This window comes from Calypte anna, chromosome 1 (assembly GCF_003957555.1).
Source record: "Calypte anna isolate BGI_N300 chromosome 1, bCalAnn1_v1.p, whole genome shotgun sequence".
NCBI lineage: Eukaryota > Metazoa > Chordata > Aves > Apodiformes > Trochilidae > Calypte > Calypte anna.
Genome location: NC_044244.1, coordinates 64,843,289 through 64,855,106, shown reverse-complemented (window position 1 = coordinate 64,855,106; position 11,818 = coordinate 64,843,289).

Sequence of the window (11,818 nt, the reverse complement as noted above, 5' to 3'; positions counted from 1 at the left end):
AGATTATGGCAATAAAAAGTGATTTTGTATTTATATATGCACTGAATAGGCATAGGGTAATTAAGAAACTCTTAAATTAAGAAAGATCAGTGACTAAGACAGTCTATGAGTAACCAAAATGTAGTAAAATAGAGGAAGTTTCTATGACTATATATGAAAACAAGAAGAATCCTAATCCCTGTAAGAAGTGCAATTGCAATGCTATATTGAATTAAAATTTGTGTCTTTAATATGTGGATCCTTACATCAGCTATGTGCCTTTAGAGGCAATAGGAAGAGAAAGGGAAAGGTACCATAGTTTTGTTATCTCAGATTTTCTAGAATGGACAGTGTGAATCCACTAGGAAGAGCAAAGGGCTGAAGTTAAGAAACAAATGTCAGGCCCATGTGAGGAGTTTGCAAGTACCCTCTCTGGTTTTCCATGGACTTTCCTGTCTGGAAAATAGTACTAAGACTGAATTGAAAACAACAGGGGTACAGATTTATTGCCTTGTTATATCTAAATTGGTCCAACCGCTATCAGTTTGTGTATTTAAAAGTTGTTTGAAGAATATCAAATACCTGCAATCACTACCTAAAAGATGCATAGAATGACATCTGACACTAGAAATTTATTGTACTCATGTGTAGACACCAGAGTTGCAAAGACCTTGCCATCCATAGTGGGAACTCCCAGGAATGAGCATGGGGAGCAGAAAGGTTTGGGCCATCCCCCTACCAGGGTCTGGAGTCAGCCCATGGCCAGTCCTAGCATAGTAATTTTGAGAACGGATGGCTTTGGGGTGAGTAATTATTGATAAGAAAATATAAAGCACATAATTTAAATTTAATTTATTACCATCTTTAGCTTTTGTATATGATTGTCACTATAGCTTGAGAAACTCTTACACACCTCTGATTTCTAATCCACAGACTCTCCTAGAAATAAATTATAGCAGTGCTCAGAAACTTAGCACACTGGTGATTGAAAACATGTTGGGCATCTTAAAAATGAGATTTTGATGCAGAGATGAATCTAGCAACACATTATAATATTGGCCTCTGAAAGTGTACCAGATATTCCTGCCCTGTTGCATATTACATAGCATAGCCATTTAATGCAGACTATCTTTCAAAGGTGAGGCAGAGATTAATGAGTCAAATGAAAGTGATGAATTAAATGAGCCTGATCAGACACACTTACAAAATTAGCTAGCAGAGAGTTCTATAGAAACAAGAAATATTCAACTAGATGGCTCAAACATGATTTTAAGAAGAGTGACAAGGCATATAAACATACATTATTACATTATAGTAGTATTATTATATTTTTTCCTGTCAAATATATATATATATATATGCACACACACACATATATATTCATACTCAGTGCCAGGGAGGGTCATGGAATGGATAATCTTAAGAGCCATTATATATCTGTTAAAGGCCAACCAGACAATAATGCCCAGTAAGCCTGGGTTCATGGAAGGCAGATCCTGCTTGACAAACCTGATCTCATTCTACGGCAGGGTGAACTTCTTAGTGGATGAGGGAAAGGCTATTGATGTAGTCTACCTGGGCTTCAGTAAAGCCTTTTACACTGTCCCCCATATCCTCTTGGAAAAGCTGGCTGGACATGGCTTGGATGGGCATATACTCTGCTGGGTTAAACACTGGCTGAACCCGAAGAATTGTGGTCAATGGAGTTAAATCCAGTTGGCAGCTCAGTCATAACTGGTGTCCCTTGGGGCTCAGTGCTGGGCCCACTCCTGTTTAACATTTTCATTAGTGATCTTGATGATGGGATTGAACGGACCTTCAGTAAGTTCACAGATGACACCAAGCTGGGAGGGAATGTTGATCTGCTGGATGGTAGAAAGGTTTTATAGAGGGACCTGGACAGGCTGGATCATTGGGCTGAGACCAACTGTAGGAAATTCAATAAGACCAAGTGTTAGGACCTGCATTTTGATCACAACAACCCTTGGCGATGCTACAGGCTTGGAGAAGAGTGGCTGTAAAGCTGCCTGAAGAAAAGGACCTTGGTGTATTGATTGACAGTCATCTGAATATGAGGCAGCAATATGCCCAGGTGGGCAAGAAGGCCAATGGCATCCTGGCTTGTATCAGAAACTGTGTGAGCAGCAGAACTAGGGAAGTGATCCTGCCCTTTTACTCGGCACTGGTGAGGCCCCACCTGGAGTACTGTGTTCAGTTTTGGGCACCTCAATATGGAAAGGACATTGAGGTGCTGGAGCAAGTCCAAAGAAGGGCAACAAAGCTGGTGAAGGGTTTGGGAAACATCCCTTATGAGGAGTGACTGAGGGTGTTGTGGCTACATAGTCTGGGGAAAAGGAGGGTATCCCTAAGATATCAAATATCAAATACCTGAAAGGAGGTTGTAGTGAGAGTGGGGCTGGTCTCTTCGCACTGGTGACAGATGACAGGACAAGAGGAAATGGCTTCAAGTTGCATTAGGGGTGGCTTAGGTTGGATTTCAAGAGAAACTTCTTTACAGAAAGGGTTTTTAAGCACTGGAACAGGCTCCCCAGGGTGGTGGTTGAGTCTCTGTCCCTGAACGTGTTTAAAAATCACCTGGATGTGGTGCCTGGGGACACGGACCATTCTGATGATGGCAGGTCATCAGAAATAGGATAATAGGGTTAGAATGAGGTTGGACTTGATGATCTGGAAGGTCTTTTCCAGCCAGAGCAATTCTATGGTTCTATATAATGCAAAGACGTTGCAGACATTACTCTGCAAGTGGTACCTTGGGCAAGAAAAATGGTGAATTCCTCTTAGATAGGGTACTGAGGCTCAGACTGTTGGGTTCTGAACTACACCAGCTCTTTCTCTAGTGGGGGCTGGAGACTTCAGTGGGGTTCCATGAACATCCTAAAAAGTCTTCCCTTGCAGCCAGGCCAGATCAAAGCTATAAATCAAAGCCACTGATTTGCTCTGTCATATAATTTATCCTTTTGCAAAATGATACCTTCAGCGCCACCCCTTCCATCCCCATATTCTCTCCAAGGGGTATTGACAGGTCTGAGTATTGAAAAGTGGGAAAAATTTTGAAGAGACTTAGGTGGAAATCATTTTGTGAATACAAAGCTTTCTTGTTTTGATCTGGTATTACAGGCAGGAAGATAGTGACTTGCTACTTACCCCTCTTATTACTTCTTTCCTCTCCATATCTGCTAACAGATTTCTTGAGTGTTTTCAGGCTGTCACTGATGCAGCTTTTATGCTCTTATCAATAATATTGACCCTGGAACAGAAGTTTAACCCCTCCCCTACCTCTTTATGTTCCTGCAAAATGTCTTTATGTTCCTACAAAAAGAACAGTTTCAATGCAACAGGGACACAGGTGTCTTCTTGATGTGCTCCCCAGACTTTGGAGGCATATCTGCCCACACAGTGCAGCACTGTGGTCCCTCCAGCCCAGCTCAGAGCCTGAAAGGCAACAGCTTCCTTCCCACCTCCCCTCTGTACCTGGCTTAAGGGCTGCAGTGCTCAAATGTGGCTGAGCTGCTGGGAGTCCTTTCTGTTGTTCAGGTACAAACTGCTTTGTTCTCCCAGTCTTACCAATTAACACATCTAAGTTAAGCAGCAATCTGAGTTTATCTGTAGGTTGTTGTGTTTCAGAAGTAAAGCAGGGCTTTTGTGCCTGAAATCCTAGGGATTTTCTCCAAATCTACCAGAAGATTAAATAAAAGATATATTTCTGCCTACCAGATTTGTATAGCTTTCATACTAATGGTCTTGGCTACAATAGCAGTACCTCTGCAAAAAATTACCAACTGTATATTCAGTGGAGGATGCCAAGATTCCTTGCTGACACTACTTTGATTACCATATAATCTGATAAATGACTGCATATCTTAGTGAAATTCCTTTGCTGAGGGAGATCAAGACACTGGCTCCATCAGACTGAATACAACCGTTTCACTTAATTTATGTAAACCTTTGAAAGCAGTCATATCCTTAGCATATGTTTCTGGAACTTCATCCATTGCCATTATGGTGTCTTTATCAGTTGATGCTAATACTGCTGCTTCTAACTGGAAAGCTAAAAGAAGGTGTGAAAATTGATGGATAGATGAATAGCTACTCCCCTGGAGATTTCTTGTTCTTGATGGAGTTTGAGCTGACTGTTATGTGGTGAGCAAAATCAACAGCATTCTGACTGTGTCTGTAATTGCATTTTCCATCCTTGTTTTTATAATAATTCACTATTTAGCATCAGTGTTCCAAAATATTTTGTAAAAGAGCAGTAATCTATAACAGTCTAACCAGAACTTGAACTCAGTGTAATATAATTTCTGAAAATAGGCAATAGAAAACACAGGAGAAAATGAAATTAATTCCGATAGATGTTTGATCACTGGCAGAGTCACTGGCCCTCTAGCAAGACAGCAACATACAAGATCTACGTATGGCTGTGCTGACTGCAGCACTGTTTAATTAAGTTGGCTGGCTGACCTTCCTGAGTAAACTCTAATGTTAGGGATTTTTGTCATACTTTACGAAGAAGATGGAGAGAACCCTGAGCAGCATCTCTGGAAAAGTCAAAGCAGTCAAAGCAGGGAAAAAGCGCTGCCACTGTGATTCACAGATTCTGGCAGAGAAAAGATTTCAGCTTGCAGGCAGGCTGCATCAGGGAGCAGATTGTGTCCAGAATCCTCAAAGAGGCACAGGGCAACTACAAGGCTCTGATTGCAGAAAGCAGATACTTTAGATGTGTACTCTCTTTGAGGCGTCTGCCACCTCTCTTCTCCCAGCAGCTCTTGTCTTTGGACCATGCTGATGGCAAGTGAGCCCTTGACTGGGCATGCAGAAAGCCAAGCTGATGGGTGACACAGGGTGCTACCATGAGGTGGGCTGGCTACTAGCTCTGTTCGTGTCCTGGCTTCCCAACTTTAGGGATGGGCACCACTAGGGTCTGCCAAATGTCTCAGTGAAAAAGGTGGCTGAGGTCTATCTCTGCTGTGGAAATACCAGTTAGCTTTTTCTTCTGGTCCATCTTAGTTTATAGGATTTTTTTGAGACTTCCATCTATTACTCATGCACAGTTTCATATCGCTGATTCCTAGGAGTTACCTGTAACACCCTGAGAGACAGACCAGTGGAAATTGGAGGTATCCTTATGAAAATTTTGCACATTTTACCCTGCAAAATATGGAGACAGAGAAATCAGGAGACATAGAAGCTCTTTCAGGCTTCTTGTGCTTTGCTTCCAGCCAGAGTTTCTTGACAAAGCAACAATAATTTCAGTGATTAGTGATCTCGTGGGAAGAGCAGTGCTGCCTGATGAGAGAAACACTTCAAAGCACTATCAAAATTATGATAATTCCTTCATTTAAGAACTCTTTCTGGTTTTCTATCAAAATGTATGCTTACTCTGTAGCCATACAAATGTTTTTATAGATAGCTTTAAGCTAACTATGTAGCTTTCGAAGCAGGACAATAGCAGGACAAATAAACTGATACTTTTCTGCATGCTCCTTCTGAATCAAGAATCTTCAGACACTGCTCAAGGGCAGTTGTCACGTGATGTTCACAATTTTTAGCTCCTATTTGCAGTCTAATATAGTCTAAGTTCATACTATTGTCATTTTCAAGTTCTTAATTGAATCTTTCTTGTTCCAGAGCCTCCAGGGAAGACTCATGGCTAGAAATTACTCTCCTTGAGGTCTCCCATGCAAATGCCATCATTTCAATGACTGCTGCTTCTGCTTTAGGGCAAATTCAAATATACGTTCTTGTTGGGAATAATCTTCAAGGACAGTCACTCAGCTTTCATGAAATGAAGAAAAGCTCTAGTCCTCATTTTCCTTCTGAAAGATGAATTGAACCTATTGCATATTTATAGCCTAAGACAACTGACACCCAGTGAAGGCCAGGGTGGGGTTGACTCCAGACTTTTCTAAGGACAGTAGATGCCTGTCATCATTTGAACTTGAGGAACTAAAGAAGGAAAGCTTTCAGACTCAGAGGAGTGGAACACAGAGGGTTCTATTCCCTCCCATTTCCTGCCTGTAATATACAAAGGTCAGACAGACCACCAGCCCCTCCTCTCTTTTTTGCTCGCTCTTGGCTTCACCGCTGTTCCCTTCTCTCCTTTACCATGCTTGCCACAGGCTCTTCAGAGCCCATATCTGTTGGATTGTATATATATATATATATATATATATTTGTATATATTAATATTTTTTGTTACTTTATCCCTTATATTATTACCTTTCCCTGGTATTAATAAATCTGTCTCTAATTGTTTTCAGTTTCCAACAAAGTCTCTGCTCTTTATTGCCCTTTTATCTTCCCTTTGTAGGGGGGGGATAGAGAATAATTCTGTACTTGGGCTTGTGGTCCACCCAAACTGCTAATCTGTGACAATGCCATTGTGACTGATGACTTATTGCCTCTTAAAATAATGCTGATACTGTGACTGCAGCCATTAACATGTTCCCTGTGACTGGCATTACCAGAGAAAACCTATTCACCAAAAGAATGTTATGTGCCTGCAAGAACATTTTAGAATACCTAATCATGAGCAACAAACACAATTGTCATTTCAGCAAAAATGGCAAAGTAGAAATTAATACAGTTGTTTTTCTTATATTGTAAGCACTCATATTTAGAAAGGAAGACAGACATTTTCCATCAAATAACTTTGATCAAGACCAATGGATTTCCTTCAAATTGTTGTTTTTCTTCAGATCTCCTTGCTTGATGTAAAGCCTAAAGGTTTTAATTATATTTGTCTTCCCTAGAGAAGGTTTTCTACGAAAACAAATCTTGAGCCTTGCAGCACTTCAGAGTTATACTCTTACTATTATTAGCGTAATTAAACAAGTGCATTTCACAGACCTTATGGACAAATTTTTATGATACATTGCAGACTTTTTCAAGAATATATCCTGTGGAGTTCTTTCCACAGGATCCTTGAGTCTCTTGTCTTTCTTTGACTGTATAGCTCTGGGAATTCTAGAGAAGAGTTTTCAACAGGATTGCTCTCTGTTTGCACTTCGTTTGGCATACCAACCATGATTTTCAAAAGAACTCAGTCTTGGCATCATCCGAATTCTTTGCCCATGAGGTTAATTGTAAAATCCTATTTATTTTCTGGCAAAGCTACTATCATGTGAGTGCATTTTTATGCATTAAACTTGGTGAATTTTGAGCAGTTCACTTGATATATATTAAATGATCAGTCCTAACAATGAAGTGTAGTCAAAATAAGTTGTAGAAGTAAAATGCAACATTTTTATTGGAGGCTTAATCAATTGAAGAAAACAGTGAGGCAAAATAACAAGTGATTGAAATACTGCACATGAATTGTCTTAATAGTCTAATTAAGCAATAAGTAATAACACAGCCCTTGTCAAACTTGTCTGCAACAAAAAGCTACCATGCTGAAACTACAGAATCAAATTTCATTTTCTCCATCCCATGGAGCAGAAGAAAGCAAATGAAATAAATTACAGCCTGAAGTGCCAAAAGAAGGCACTTGTAGGATAAATGTACCTACATATTGTCAAAATACAGCTCTATACATTTTTCCCATTAACATTGACAATATCTACTGTGGGGTAGAGAACAGTGTAACTGTCAGAATTAGATTTTAGGAATCAAATACTTTAAGGATTGGCAGAATTTGTGCTGCAGTGTACTGTGTTTTGAGGGATTGGAGTCCTTATGAAGAGAGCACATGCGCAGGCAGCAGGGGCAAGATACCCCACTGATACTGATGGGATAATGAATGGAGAGAATATAAATAGAAGCGTGAATGCATGACATTTATTTATCATCCTGTTTCCCTAATGAAACAGTGTGATACTTTGGCATACAAGCATTTAAAAAGCATTTGAACCAAAGGAAAGAACAAGTTGAATTCTGGCATCTTAGCTCATTGAAAGGATTGTTGTCAGCACTTTTTGTCCCCTCTACATTGTAAAAAATCAGCTATGGTAAAGCAAAACTGCAGTGCCATCTCTTCAGGAATTGCCAAGGGCTTGTTCAACTCATGCAGAGAAGAAAGAAGAAGAATTATATGGTTCAGAATTGCATCACATGAAATGTGTGGAGTTTAAATGTGACAGACTGAACCACTGGCTAAGACTTCATTATCAAGTCATGCGTGTGTGCACAAGAAACAGCACCTTTATAGAGAGAACCTGGACCTTACACCAGGGATTTTCATGCAAGTAGCTCAGCTTTTCACCCCTGGACTAAATGCCTGTTAGCTCCTGGAGTGCATATTCTGACTTGGTTTCTTCCAGAAGAAATCCAGTGCAAGCTTTCCAGAATGGATCCCAGATATGAATCAAATTTATATAAGTTCTAGAGGAATGGTAGGTAATTGTCTTCAAAGGTACCCTCCTGATCTTAGTTTTATGATGCACAAGTGTAATTCCAAGGTTCTCATCACAACCTGTCTGTATAGACAACTGCTTTAAAAAAAGTAAATCCCTAAAAGTCACAAACTATTACCTACCGTGCTACACTATAAACCCAATTTTTCACTGATCTTATTCATACTTATTGAAAGCAAGAGTAACACATATTGAAATTAATTTTAAATATGAGGACCTAAATTGGGAAAATATTTGAATAAAAAAAAAACCCAACAATTAAACCAGATAAAGACATAACAGCCTTAAAACTGGTTTTGATATAATCAAAAAGAGACTTTTAGTATCAAAATTTAAGGTCTTAAAATTGATTATTTTGTATGATTGTACATTATGAAGTAACCTAGGGCACTTAAAGTTTAATACTATACCAAAAGGGACAAGAAGAAAAGTTTATTTAAATTAGTCATCCAATCTTTTCATAGATAAAGGAGAGACCTGTAGTCTTGTTAATTTCTTTGTAATGTGAGTATTTAAATTAGGTCAGGTGGTCATATATTGCAAATAATGCAATTTTTCCCATACAAAAAGTCTAAATAAACAGACAAGTGTAGACAGATGCATACAGTTAGGCGAGGCAATGTGCATATCAATCATAACACCTGAAGTGTACAGGCTATTATTGAATCTTGCCTTGATGCATCAGAAATAGTTTTTATATAGTTATTACTTGATGGAAAAATATATCTATGCCACAGCTTGTACACACAAAGTCTTTCAAAAACACAGAATCAGCCAGGTTGGAAAGGACCTCTGAGATCATCAAGTCCAACCCTTGATCCACTACCACTGTGGCTACCAGATCATGGCACTGAGTGCCACATTTGGTCTCTTCTTAAAAACCTCCAGGGATGGAGAACCCACCACCTCCCTGGGCAGCCCATTCCCATACCTGATCACCCTCTCTGTAAAGAATCTCTGCCTAATATCCAACCTAAACCTCCCCTGTCAGAGCTTAAGTCCATGCCCTTTTATCTCACTGGGAGCTGCCTGGGAGAAGAGACCGACCCACCCCTGGCTACCCCCACCTTTCAGGGAGTTGTAGAGTGATGAGGTCTCCCCTGAATCATGTAGTATTTTAATTTTTAACTACACTTTTTTAAAAGTGTAGAGGGCAAAAAAATTACATTTATGCTCAAACTGCTACTGTATTGTTGATTTACCTGACACATTTAATTACTCAAAATTCTTAATTATTCACAGTTTTGAAATTAAACCTTAAGCCCCATTTTCCCATTTTTATTCACTTAAGCACTGAGAGAAGAAAAAAAGAAAGTCATTCTTTCTTTAATTTTAACTGCTGGTCATGTCAAATAATAACATAAGCAGTATTCATCTTTATTCTTACATAGCAGTAAGATTGTCTTTGTTCCTGAATCTTCAAGAGACAGTAATACAAACAGAAAAAATTACCTGGATTTTATTTGTTTACTGCACAGAAAAAGTGTGTGCACTTACCATGGCAACCTTACTTTCTTCAATAACACTTGTCACATCTGCAAGTCCCTAATCTTAATGGAATATATCTACTCATTTAAGCTACAAATGCATTGAAAATTGTGTCAAATGTAGGATAGCACACTGCATCAGGGTGAAACACTCAGCTTCTGTCTCCATTTTTTTCTACTAATAGTGTGGCTATTTCTTTCCAGTAAACTAATTTCTCTAGGCCTCTGATTCTGACCCTATAATTTTTCTGTCTCCCCTTGTCAGATTGTTGTTTTGCTGTGTTTAGGGAATTCAGCTCATCTTGATGCTCATTCAGGTCCTGCTAGGGTGGGATCCAGCTCTTGCAAGTGGCCTGCTGCTGATCTCATACCATGCACAGCCACTGATTTGTAGCTGAGAGCATCTCTTGTAAAATCATCTCTTTCTAGTCCTTAAAGTAGTGAAAAATGAGTCACAGTTATGTGATGGAGATGAGACAGCAACCATGCCAAGAACTGTGTAATGCTCTGCAAATATTCATATGTCCATTTATCTGTGAACATGTATCTCCTAACATATGACCCATGGTCAGGAGAGCTCCATGTTGCTGGCAGCAGATGGCCAAAATCCTGAGATAACACTCCAGTTCTTCCCACCCTAGCATTACCCTTCCAGTGGTTCCAGATCACAATGATCTCTTAGCAGTGCCAGCTTTAGAGGGATCCTTCCAGAACTGTCAATTTACTTCACTCTCCCTGGACAGAAGATGATCAGGATCATCAGGAGCAATATCCATTACAGAGCCACATCCCTGGATGAGGCCATAGGTGAGGTGAGGTCCTGAGCCAATTAAGAGCTTCCTCAGCAAAGGATTCAGGAAGAAACAAATTGTGTCAAAGTGATATTTCCATGACTGTCATTTTTTTTCCCCATGAGTGTTACCTGTGAGGGCGATGACCCAGTTTCTGAGGCTGCCAGTACTTAAGGGCATCCCTTCCTTCTTTACAGCAGAAAACCCCTGTGGCCGTTTTAAAATACCAGTGTGTGAGATAACTCAGTCAACAGTTCAGCCTAGTTTCCAAGAAATCTTCTTATCTTGGATAGTGCGTGCCTCTAAGCTGTGTCCACTCTGCTAAAAAGGATCTCCTCCTGGGAATGGTGCCTGTCTCCCAAGACAAATTGTAATATGTTTTTATATTCATTCACATTGTTCTTTAGACAGGGTCCATGTCTTCTTTGGGCTTTTTTTTTATGGCCCTAGGAAATGCTTGCTTTATTTTTGTTTTTTCTTCTGTTCAAAGAAAATATATGGAATAATACAAGGGCTGTGTTTCAGCTTGCCAGGCTGCTCTCATTTTCTTTTCTGTCATGATACTGTTAGTGTATACTGTGTGCCCTAAGGCATGGCAGGGAGAAGCAGGAAGGGGTTTGAGGAGTGCAAAGCCTTTTGGGCTAGTTTTTAAGGACTGAGGTAGCCGAAGCTGGCTGGTTGTACCTATGATCCCAGAGTGGCTCCCATTCCCAAGTGACTTCACTTCAAAAGGGAGATGAAGTGTGACCTAAGTCACACAGACACAGTTTATGTGAGATCAGGAGAGCAGGGCCTGGGAAAGAGCTGGGGAATTAAATTATCTTAGAGTATAGGCTCATCCACAGCAAAGGCAGCCTGAAACAGCTCTGTAATTTTTGCTAAGAAAAAATGCACAAAGAAAGGCTGATTATTATGATAACCATTGAAATGAATGGTTCAGAAGTAAAACACAAAGTTACAACTGTAACAACAAGCTAGATATCATCAGATAAGATTAAAAGGATGAGCTTTTGCTTTGTTTTTGAGCAGGATGGCACAGCAAGAAGGACAAGGCTTTTCCATAGTATTAGAATTATGCAAAATAATCTTATAAAAGCTCCATCCACATGCTTTGGAAAAGAGTGCCATACTACAGACAATACCCTGCAGGTTTTGGCAAGAGATGCTTTTTAGTCTCTATTTATTT